This window comes from Anastrepha obliqua, chromosome 6 (assembly GCF_027943255.1).
Source record: "Anastrepha obliqua isolate idAnaObli1 chromosome 6, idAnaObli1_1.0, whole genome shotgun sequence".
Lineage (NCBI taxonomy): Eukaryota > Metazoa > Arthropoda > Insecta > Diptera > Tephritidae > Anastrepha > Anastrepha obliqua.
Window position 1 is genome coordinate 10,276,403 of NC_072897.1, and position 11,811 is coordinate 10,288,213.

The following is an 11,811-nucleotide window of genomic DNA, read 5'->3' on the forward strand; positions in this document are numbered from 1 at the left end:
TAACGTGTGTGTAAATGTCGGGATCCGAGGGACAACTTGTTCGGTGGATGTCTCTATTGCTTCTGTGCTTTTCTCATACATGACACTAAGATATATTTAAGGTATAGCTCTCTCTCTTCTTTTCGTCTACATTATATCTTTTTTCTCTCTCCCGGAACGAAAATGCCCAAAACGTTGCATGGCCTTGAAATTTCACTCTCCATTCTCGGTTGTCCATCGATGCCTAAGAAGTTTCACTTCAAAAACATAAAATATATAAATTTGTTTAATATAACATACAATTCTGAAACAACGAACAGAATAATATAACGAATGTTAGGATTACTAGATTGTCAAATAAAATCACAAATTAATGGTAACATACTTGCTTTACTTTACATTATTCGTTTTCGTTTATTCGCTTACAACTTTAATTGCCAAGTAAATACCCCATACGTATGCAACTCAGCTTAAATAAATGTGCTTAATAACTATCGCAATTTCTATATCTGGCAGCTTGAATCTTTTGGCGAGTTCTGTTGTAGCAGCAGCTTACTAGTCACCCGTCGCCTTCGTATAACTCATCCAACGGTAGCCCATCGTTCGATATTGTTGCCAGTCGGTTCGCGAAACTTCGCGATTGTAACATTGCCCTTCGCTTAAGTGTGATCGTCCCGATTAGACACCAAGTCTTTTGATCTAACTGGAGCCAATCTTTCCAGATGCACTACTTTGACTTTTCGTTGTTCAGTTTCGCATTGCTGCATACGATATCCCAGATCTTCGAACCAATCCGTCTAATTCGGGGTGCAAGGGTGTTGTACGTGATTCCTTAATTCCCAACAAGGAACACATTTCTTTAAATACTGTGAATTCGAAGTTCCTTCCTTGGTCGGAATGCAACTCAATAGGTACTCCAAGCCGAGTAACCCAATTTTGCACAAAAACCTCAGAAATGGTTTTGTCCACCTGGTTTGGTAGAGCGTACACTTTTGGCCACTTCCCGAAGTATTCCATCACAACGAGCACATATTTGTTCCCGAAATCAATTGTCGGAAACGGTCTTCAACCATGGCCAGTCGCTCAAATGGTGAGCCTGGGTTGTATTGTTGTAATCTTCCACGACTTCTCTCCTTTGAACCTTTCGCTGCCATTCACTCCGCGCAATTTCGAATCCATTCGGATACTGATTATCTGCAATTTACCCAGTAGAACCGCTGCTTAATCTTCTCCAGCGTTTTAGTGATATCCAGATGACCTCCACTTGGCCCATTGTGGAACTCCTCTAAGAAAGATGAAATTCTGAATTTAGGAATATAATGAAATCAGGGGAATAGTTTCCATCTTCACTTTCCCATAAGCAATTTAGAACCTCATCAATTATTTTAAGACTACATAGTACACTGTACCCAACACGTCTTAGCCCCGCGAATTTCTACAATATTTAATTGTAGATGGTCTCTCTCCAGCGTCTTTCCCTTCCATGGTCTTTCCCACGTCAGCATCATTCTATTGACTTCTTCTATTGCACTTGGTCCCCATTCATCATAGGGTGCCAACTGCATTAGTCTGATATCAACTATCCCTTCAGATCTCCTGACTTTGGAACAATGCTTACACTCTATAGCACAAGGTCGCCGTTCCTCAGCATTTCCATGTAGTTCCCTTTTCAATACTCGATTTCAAACTCGTAAATTTCCAGCTTTTCGATCCACCGTTCAATTCGTCCTACCGAATGCTTGAACAGGAGTACCCATCTCAATGCTGCATGATCGGTTCTTAACTGGACTCGTTGACCGTAAAAGTATTTGCGGAAATGTTTCACGCACTCAACCAAAGCTAACAGTTCTCGTCTGGTCACGCTGTAATTCGTTTCCAGTTTTCCGAGGACTCTGCTACAGTTTGCGATCACTTTTTCTTGCCCATTGATGAACTATGACAATACTCCACCCATTCCTTATGCGCTAGTATCTGCATCAACAATGAACTTTTCTCTCGCGACCTTCTTCTGCTAATTTAACATAGCGCGCCAATCGTTTCTTTCTCGGGCTAACCGCCGCCAGTTGGACACACCAAAGGAAACCAAGTCCTTCTCCACCTGATCTTTCCAAAGCAGAGGAGGTCTTCCTCGTCCTCTACTACCACCAGCTGGTACTGCATCGAATGCTTTCTGAGCCGGAGCGTTTGTATCCATTCGGACGACATGACCCAGTCAGCGTAGCCGCTGGATCTTTATTCGCTGCGCTATATCTATGTCGTCGTAAAACTCATACAGCTCACCGTTCCATTGCCTGCGATCTTCGTCATTGCCAACGTGCAAAGATCCAAAAATCTTCCTCAGAACCATTCTCTCACACACTGCAAGCATCGCTTCATCGGATGTTGTCATCGTCCACACTTCTGCGCCATACTTTACAAAAAGCAGGATGATAAAATTGGAAAGTATTGGTTTTGTTCGTCGAGAGAGGACTTTACTACTCATTTGCCTACTTCATCCAAAGTAGCACTTGTTGGCAAGAGAGATTCTACGTTGGATTTCGAGACTGACATTGTTAGAGGTGGTAATGCTGGATCCTAAATATACGAAGTCTTTTACAACCTCGAAATTATAACTGTTAACAGTGACGTGGGAGCCGATACGCGAGTGCGTCGACTGTTTGTTTGATGACAGGAGGTACTTCGTTTTGTCCTCGTTCACCACCAGACCCATTCGCTTTGCCTCTTTATCCAGTTTGGAGAAGGCAGAGCTAACAGCGCGGTAGTTAAGACTGATGATGTCAATATCATCGGCATACGCCAATAATTCCAAGATCTTATAAAAAATTGTACGATTCTCTCCAAAATCAGGTTAAAGTAGTCACACGACAGCGAGTCACCCCGTCTGAAACCTCTTTTGGTATCAAACGGCTAGGAGAGGTCCTTCCCAATTCTGACGGCGCTGCTCATACTGAGCACACAGAGCAGACTTAAGTTCCAATCGGCAGGCATGCTTTCATCCGACCATATTTTGCATATAAGCTGATGCATGCAACCGACATGTCGATGTTCCCATAATTCCCGCGCTCATAGGAACGTTCCAGACGCTCACAGAAGGCATCCACCAAAGGAGCGAGATGTAAAAAAATCGCGTTTTTATGCGGATTATCGCGAGGCGCTCGTGCGCTGGAGTGAACGAGAGTACTTGGCGACGAAATCTCTCCCCCACAACCAATCCGAAACCGAGTTTGCGCCTCTTTACATGGGAGCTGTAGTAGACGTCGCAAGGTTCTATGGTTTTCTTGCCTTGCCTCGTCCATCGCATCTCTTGAATGGCAGTGATATCAGGCAGAGGCATCTTCCCCATTAAGGGGACGGACATTCCATGTGCATGTTCTCAAATCGTAGTCCTTAGTTCGTTTCAAGGGGTCGTCATGAGTATAGGAAGTTCTCATCCGAGGCTTTGTGTATGTTTTCATTGGGGGGGATTTTTAAGTGGCGGGTACCAAACCAAACAATCTTCACCACTAGTCTTCTAACACTAAAATGTGCAACACTTAGTCTTTCCGACGAAATTAAATATCTAGGAGTAATCTTGGATAAGAAGCCGACTTGAGAGACACAAGTTTCACTGAAGGTGAATCGCGCATTAAGGATTTTTCAGCAATGCCGTAGAGCCTTTAGTAAAACCTAGGGTCTGAACCCTGTTGTGGTCCTATTAATACACACAGCACTTATTAGACCAATCATCACTTACGCCTCTGTGGTCTGGTGGAGACGGAGCATGGTTAAGTCCACAATCCGGGAACTATACAGGCTGCAAAGAAGTGTATTTTTATGCATCACGGTTGCCATGAGTACATCCTCCGGCGATTCTCTAAATGCTATGCTTTATTTGCTCCCCCTGAATCTTAAGATACAACATATGGATTCTGGCACGAAGACGGAACTTTGGGACACAGAGAAATCTTTAAGTCGCTATCTGAGCAGTATCTACTGTTCTTGTCACCTAAAGTCGACCTCATACCGATAGTTTCATTTGGAAGAAAATTTCATGTCAGATTTCCCCTGAGTGAGCAATGGAGCAATCCAGAATGCATTCATGGAGATTTGACGGATGTTTTCTTTACCGATTGTTCCAGGAATGAAATAGAGTCTGGGGCCGGATGGTACTTAGACGATAGTAAAAGGTATCACTAAGCTATGGGGCAAGTGTCAACTGTTTTCCAAACGGAAATTTTTGCCATCCTAAAAGGAACCGAATCGATAATCGGGAGGAGGCGGAGCGGGAAACATATTGGAGCTTTCTCGTTGTCTAAAACTGGAGGATATTTATAGGTTTACCAAAGAATCTGGAAAATTCTCAAAGGATCTACCTCTGTCTCTGTTTCTATTCTTTCCTATCTCTTTCTCCGATAACTTTCTCCTTTCCCTCTTTTCAGGGCTCTAAATACAATGGGCTTTTTAGCCTGAGTGTTTTAGAAGCCAGCAAATTCCTTTGTGCTCCTTGGCTGGACCAATTCAAATTTAAAAATTTCATTTTCTGTATGCCGATGGACGTTTGGCAGCTTTCCAGGTTCAGGCAAAAGCACTAGTTGCTGTCGTTTCCATCCCGTGGGAAAAGTACCCGATCTAATGCATTCATTATAGAATTGCGAATACGTTTGGACCGCTTCCTTAAATGCATTGTTGGCGACCCCGTCCGGTCCTGGGGCTTTCCCGACGCTAATTTTTGTTAGGAAGGCCAGCACTTTCTCAATTGGAACTACGTACTCCTCAGCCTCTTATGGCGTGGGATGAAGATCATGGTCTCTTACCTTAAATAGACTCTTGGGAGGAAAGAGATGGGTATCCCTTCCTGTAAAAGTAATTAGCAGGTGGGTTGCGGGGTCTTCGGTCCTTTCACTTCTTTCATAGAGATGATTTAAGTCTGCCCCCATGGGTCTGTTTATGCTGAGCTTTTAGGGCTTGCGAAGAAGCGGGATTCGTTAAGTTTTATGGAATGTCGCAGCACCTTTCGGGCTTTCTTCAACAATTGCTGTTAGGCAGGGTAGGAGGGACGATGACGTGCCCTATGAGCTTTTCGACGAGTCTGGTTGCAGCATTTCCGCAACTCTGCTATTTCGGCTGTCCACAAAAATGCTGGCTTGCGGTTTAGCAAACCTTTTCATTTTGGCGTCGTTACATCGCAAGCTTTGGTTTGCTCGTCCCTCTGCTGTTTCTGCATCAAAGCTGGTTCTGAAGCTTCAGATATCCCGGAAGTTTTCCGCCTCGAAAGCGCTTCTATTCCACGAAATGTTTATGACTTTTCTTGTTGGTGCGTTCCAACAAAGTGCGAGAAAATCGAATATAATGCCATTGTGATCACTGTTAAAATACTTATCTGACAATTGCCATTGCACGCGGTTTACCGTAACCCTATCGGCAAAGGCGAGGTCTATAATAGATCTTCTTGTACCCGTGTCGAAAGAATAACACTCTGGCATGTTAAGGACGATCAAGTTTACAATTCGTCCCCTGGGGTTGCAGCAGTTTTCGGGACCTTCGTGGTCATAGGGTGCACATCTTGGTTCTTATTAGGTGATCTCAGAGTTTTTGTATTTCTTCGAAATGGAGACGGTATCTTGGTGTCCTTGCAGTTATGCTTAGTGTTGCCTTAATAAAGTTATTTACCGATTTTTGTTGTAATTGTTGCGTGTTCATGTTGTTGGTTCCACCCATTGAAGACGCTATCTCAGTTCGTACTTACAGTCACTTCGATGACCCCGTGGTTATCTTTACAATGCAGGGAGGCCAACACGAGGGTGAGCATTACAAGGGAGCAAGCTCAACCTAAGATGAACTGCCAACTCAATGGCGACGAACTGAGAACGTTCTTCAATGGCTGCCATGGTTTTATCGGGAAGGGGCAGCTATAGCAATATCTGAAAAACAGTCTCTGTGGGGTATCAATCGACATACTAATGGGGTAGTTAATGCAGCTACAAGCTCTCATCACCGATTCCAAATGTCTCTCGAGACGTATTGACAGAATCTTACTGGACTCAGATTCCGGCACCCCTTAATGTATTATCAGGTCTTCAACTGCCCCTTTCGAGCATTTTAGTCCAGGATGGTTCAGCCGTTCCCAAACTGGAAAACAGACGCTGACCGAGAAGCTGCTCGACTCAAGAAAGACGCCTTCGGATTCGTTGGTTTGCTTGGTGATACTATCAGCACCTCCAAGCAGGTGTTTTGCTTGTTTTGGTCCGCAAGAGGTATTTATTTCCTACTTACCCTGTATATCTGCCAGGCATTCCCGATGCGCCACCTAGGGCGCATGCAATATCAGACAATCAACTCCACACAGATAGTATAGAGGAGCGTTATATAAGTAGGATGTTTAATTTGAATTTTGAGCTTTGGTGTATTTTCTTTTGACGTGAGTTTGAATAGAACTAACCACACTTTACACATTTCACTTTCATTTCATTGCCCATTGCCATTTCTCCCGTGGCACCCGAAGTTTCCATCGCAATTTTCTTTTTCACCATAGTTAAGCTAAACCTTATAATTTTGTCATCCTTGTTATAATACAATTTACAGCTTCAACAGCTTTCTAAGAAAATCAATATAAATGAAGGAAAAATAATTTATGCAGATATTTTAAAAGATCTGCCGCGAATATGCGCACTATTGAGCCCACGCTACGCGTATATATATATAAGAGTGGCTTGGCCGAGCTCCTACTCTTATTTTTAGTGTGCGTCTTGATGTTGTTTCACAAATGGAGGAACCTACAATTTTAAGCCGACTCTGCAAATATGTTCTATGAGGAGCTTATTCATGGCAGAAATACGCTCGGAGGTTTGCCATTGCCTGCCGCGGGACGATCAATATTAGAAAAAACTTTTTCTTGATTTTGGTGTTCCCGGAGACTCGAACATACGTTCTCTGAATTCCGAATAATACTCACGCACCAATCCATTCGGCATTGGAATCCGAAATGTTAATATCTACTTTTTTGAAGCCAGCAAATAACGAAAATGCAGAAATACTATCAAGAAGTACTATATCCGGCCCTTTATATAGCTTTATACGGGAACAAGTAACCAACAAAAACAAGAGAACACCAATAGTGGCGGCAAATGTCACAAAAAACCCATATTTAGAGCAGTTCAACTGGAATCATAATTCTGAGCCATTAATAAAGACAAATTCAGACAGATAATGAAATATCTGTTCTCTTAAAGATAATTAATAATTAGGCGTTTGAACAATTACCATATTGCGGCATGCGGCTGAAAGGCATATGGCTGCTAAGCAGGTTTCAGGGCTATCATATATGTAGCTCTTTGGTTAGACGAGGTGGCGAGGTGTTAACTGTCGCGGATAGGGCGAATAAGGACTGCAATGTTCCTAAAGATCAGTGGAGATGGATTGAGATTACTTTGGCCAACGCCTTTTTCAGCGTTCTGGAGGAGCATCCTAGCCTTTCTCCGTCCTGTCGCGGCGTGGGCTGGTATCAAGGCTGCGTTAAATTAGTCACTTCTGACGACAAACAATCCGCCAAACTATAGAAGGTTGCTATACAAAAGGTTGGCGAGGTTTATCCTGGCGCAAAACTAGAGGCTGTAGAATTTGAAAACATCCCGTCTCAGCTAAGAGCTCGTGCACGCGCTCCTACCAAGTCTGTCCACGAAGCATCCATCTTGCGGATGTTTAAGATGTACAACCCCAGAGAAACCAGGAGGCGTTTTTAGACCTGTGATGGTGAGAATTCGTACCGAATGCTTGGTGCCACTGGAAAAGGCTGTAGGGGTAGGAAATTGCAGCTACACTGAAGTCAATCTGAAGGATTTAACCATAGAGATTCCCTGGCAATTCCGATATTTCTAAGAAATATCGCGTCTTGTAAAGAACTACCTTAATGAAATCACTTGATGAAGTCCCTATCCAAAGTGTAGATACTAGCACCAGTCTCAATCAAGTAGTACACCAGTACCTATAACAAGACGCCTGTCCCTCAATCAAGAACAGAGGCAAACAAAACTATCTTGGTAAGAATTAAAAACGCTTAGGAAATACTGTAACAGATTGTTTAGCCTGGCTAAAGCCACTGGTCTGGTAGACGATTGGGAACCTCATAAAGATAGTCTCAGAATCTATTAAAGTGCTCTCAAAAAAGTAAAACGTAGTTCGTGGGGAAAGTTGTGTAGCTTAGGAGAGTATTGGTATTTATCGATATATCCCAAGCCTTTGACAGAGTTTGGCATGAGGGATTGCTATGCAAAATAAAATACACTTTACCCATAAATTATTACACTTTTATCAAGTCCTACCTCAAAGACTGATATTTCTTTGTTAAGCAAAACGAAGAGCACTTGAGCTCTGTGAAAGTTCTGCTGGTTTACCCCAGGACAGTACCTACGACTTATTAGTCACTAAGGAAACTATCGTCGGAACTTTTGCAGATGACACCGCTGTTCTCACAGTTGACTCTAACTCCCAGATGGGTTCCCTTAAACTCCAGAAGGACTTGATATTTCAACTCAATGATTAAAAGATTGGAGAATAAAATCCATTAATCCGATTTATTAGTCACTAAGGAAACTATCGTCGGAACTTTTGCAGATGACACCGCTGTTCTCACAGTTGACTCTAACTCCCAGATGGTTTCACTTAAGCTTCAAAAATAACTTGATATTTTAACTCAATGATTAAAAGATTGGAGAATAAAATCCAAAGAGTCAAAATCAGTTCAAGTAACTTTTACACTCAATTTGCCCGCCGAAACATCTTGGTATACACCTTAACAGCGAGCTTACATGGAAAACACATATTTTCACTAACCGTAAGGCATTTGGAATCAAACTCTGAAATCTATACTGATTACTTAATCGTAATTCTTATGTTTCTCTCAAAAGCAAGCTCGAAATCTACACAACCACATTAACACCTATATGGACCTACGGCCAAGAGCTCTGGGCTACTGCCAATTCTAACAGCAAAATTCTTTGATTCCAATCGAAAACACAAATGATTAACACACACGACAACGAAAACACAATGATCATAAACACACCATATTATATCACAAATGCTCAAATTCATCGTGATCTCAAATTTCATACAATAGCTAAGAAATAAAAAAGCTAGCCACATGACACAATATAAAACTTCAATCGCACACAAACCCATTAATTCCAGAAATAACTCTCAATCCCATCTCCTTTAGTAGACTGAAGAGAAAGTCAACAACGGATTTATTATGCTAATAAGCAAAAATCTAGAAATGGTTGCACCACTGAGTGCTTTCCATGCAGCACGCGTGGTTTCCATGGATATTGACGTCGCTGCTCGAACCAAAGATTATTTGAGACTCTCCAGATTTCAGTGAGGTCTCCGACAGATCATGTTCTCCAATTCTGACCACTAACTGTAATCCAATGAATTAAGATCTGGACTTCCAAATGGCTAATCTTCTGCGGCTATGAGCCCAGGAATATTGTATTATATTATAATCACTTCTGGGTGGCTTTTGCTTTAAGGGCTGGAGCGGAATATGGCTGGAAGATCCAACGCTCTTCAATAAAGAGAGTACTGCTCAACTGCTTTCCCACGCCTTCTAAGACATTCTCCTGGTACACATCTGCCCGGTCTTAAGCCCGTTTTCGCAGAAATGAAGAGATGTAACGCGTTACAAGACATTCCCCATCAAATCATTATGGAGAGTGTATGGTGGCCACGCTGAAGTCTTGGAACAACACTTTTTGCGTCTTCAGAAGTTTTAGCATAAAAACTTAAAAAAAGCAGTGAACATTTTCTGATCTGTGAAAATAATATTTTCTTGGCCGTTGATCGCGTGCCAACGATGAAGCTGCTTACATCTTCGAGTCTAATTTTCAAGCGCGTTGTTCCAAGATGACCAGTTTAGCGACGGAAAGCTTTCATGTGAAGATCATCTCTAATTTGTCTTAACATTGATCTGGCCGATACATTCATTTCCCTGGACATATTTTTCTGCTTTCTAAGGGGATTTCTGCGGATTCTTTCTCGAACGGCTTTTATGGCTGCACTGGTTAGAAACAAACATTCTCGAAATATTAAGTTTTTCAGCAATTTGTAAATCTAACTTGCACTTTTACCACCCTTATATAGTGCAATCACTGCAATCCGATTGTCCTTAACAAGCGAAATTTGCCAAGAGACTGGGTAGACAATGCATACGAACAAAAGCAAAAATAACAGAACTTTTTTCTGCGATTTTACTCTCGCCGTATGCGTTGTAAAACTTGCCACAGAATTTATATCAAGACTAAGTAGACATTCAATTTTCTGATAGTTCAGGCATCCTTACTGGGTCTACCGGCGCAGTGTTAAATCATAACGAAGTACAATATTGAGCATTTTAATAGAAGTTTAAAAGAAATCGCTTCTGAAACCAAGACTCGATGGGCGGTTAATAAATAGTTTCAGCACGCTGAAGCGATATGCTTGATCTGGCGATCCCATGTCTCCTGATCGTTTCTAAAATTGCCTCAGGCTGTCACATATCCCCGATAAGGGGAGAAAAACCAATGTATTTTTATTCCGAAGGCAGGGAACATTTCGCATGTCCTTTCAAAGGTTTTAAGCTTTGCCATTATTCCTTCTAAAAACACTGGAAAGTTTGATCGATCCTCATATATGTAAATGCTTGCTTCAACAATGGTAACTAAGAGTATGTCAACCGATACTATTGAGAAATCTTTCTGGGTTAAAGAACATACTTTAGTAGCCTTCCTAAATAGTGAAGGTGCGTTTATTAAAATCTTTCCCGAGAAAATGCTCTCAGACCTTTGTTAGGTTGGACAACTAGTATATAACCTCCTAGTTAGTCGGAAATTAATTTCCAACTTAGTGGCTTTTTGCACCGCTCGCATAGTTTTCAGAGGAACTCCTCAAGGGGTATTCTTTCTACTCTTCTGTGGAACTATCAGTTTTATTGGCTTCTAATATGTATCTCTGGGCGACCGCAGTGAAACTCCAATGTTTTCATGGCCGCATCTACACTTGATGGGAGGATCAGCAACGGCACCACCTGATATCTAGCTTTCCCCTTTAAGGCTTTCTGGACAGATGGCATACCCGATCAAAAAGTACCGGGTTGACTGTTTCCTCCGATCGCCAAGGCGTAGCGCACCTTCCATGGGGTCACACAGCCAATAAAGAATATTATTTATCCATTTTGAAGCGAGAGATGCTGTACGTCGCAAAGGGCTGGAACACATTTCCAAACAACCCTTGGATTTTGCATGATGACAACACGCCATCGCACCGAGCCCAAATTGTGCAATCCAGTACCAAGTAAATACTATCGTGCAAGCGCCGTGTTCACCTGATATGGCCCCATGCGACTTCTTTTCGTTTCCCAAGTTGAAGTTACCACTTCGTGGAAGGAGATTTTAGTCGATACAGGACTCTGTTCTATTTTATTTAAGCTTTCCCGCTGGTTTCGGATTATAGAGTATATTTATACATAGTAAGTGCGAAAGTAAATCATTAAAGTGTGATGAAGAAATTTATTTGCCTCAATTAATTTTTTGTTGGAATAAAAATATTAAAATTAATCAACTGTTAGTAATACCTATACGATGGAAATTAAAAGTGGAGTGAATTACTACAAACTACAGCCGCAAACGTAACCATAATAAGATCACTTAATTGAACTTGAAGAACGAAAGAAACTGATGATAATTATTGCGGAAAAATAACACTTCCCGGCAACTTATTTGTCGAGAGGCTCCAGCGTAGGTTTTGCGTATAACTCTAATCCAAATCTTTGAAATCTGACGCACGCAAGCATATTTTACAAATGCAATCGACCTGACGAAG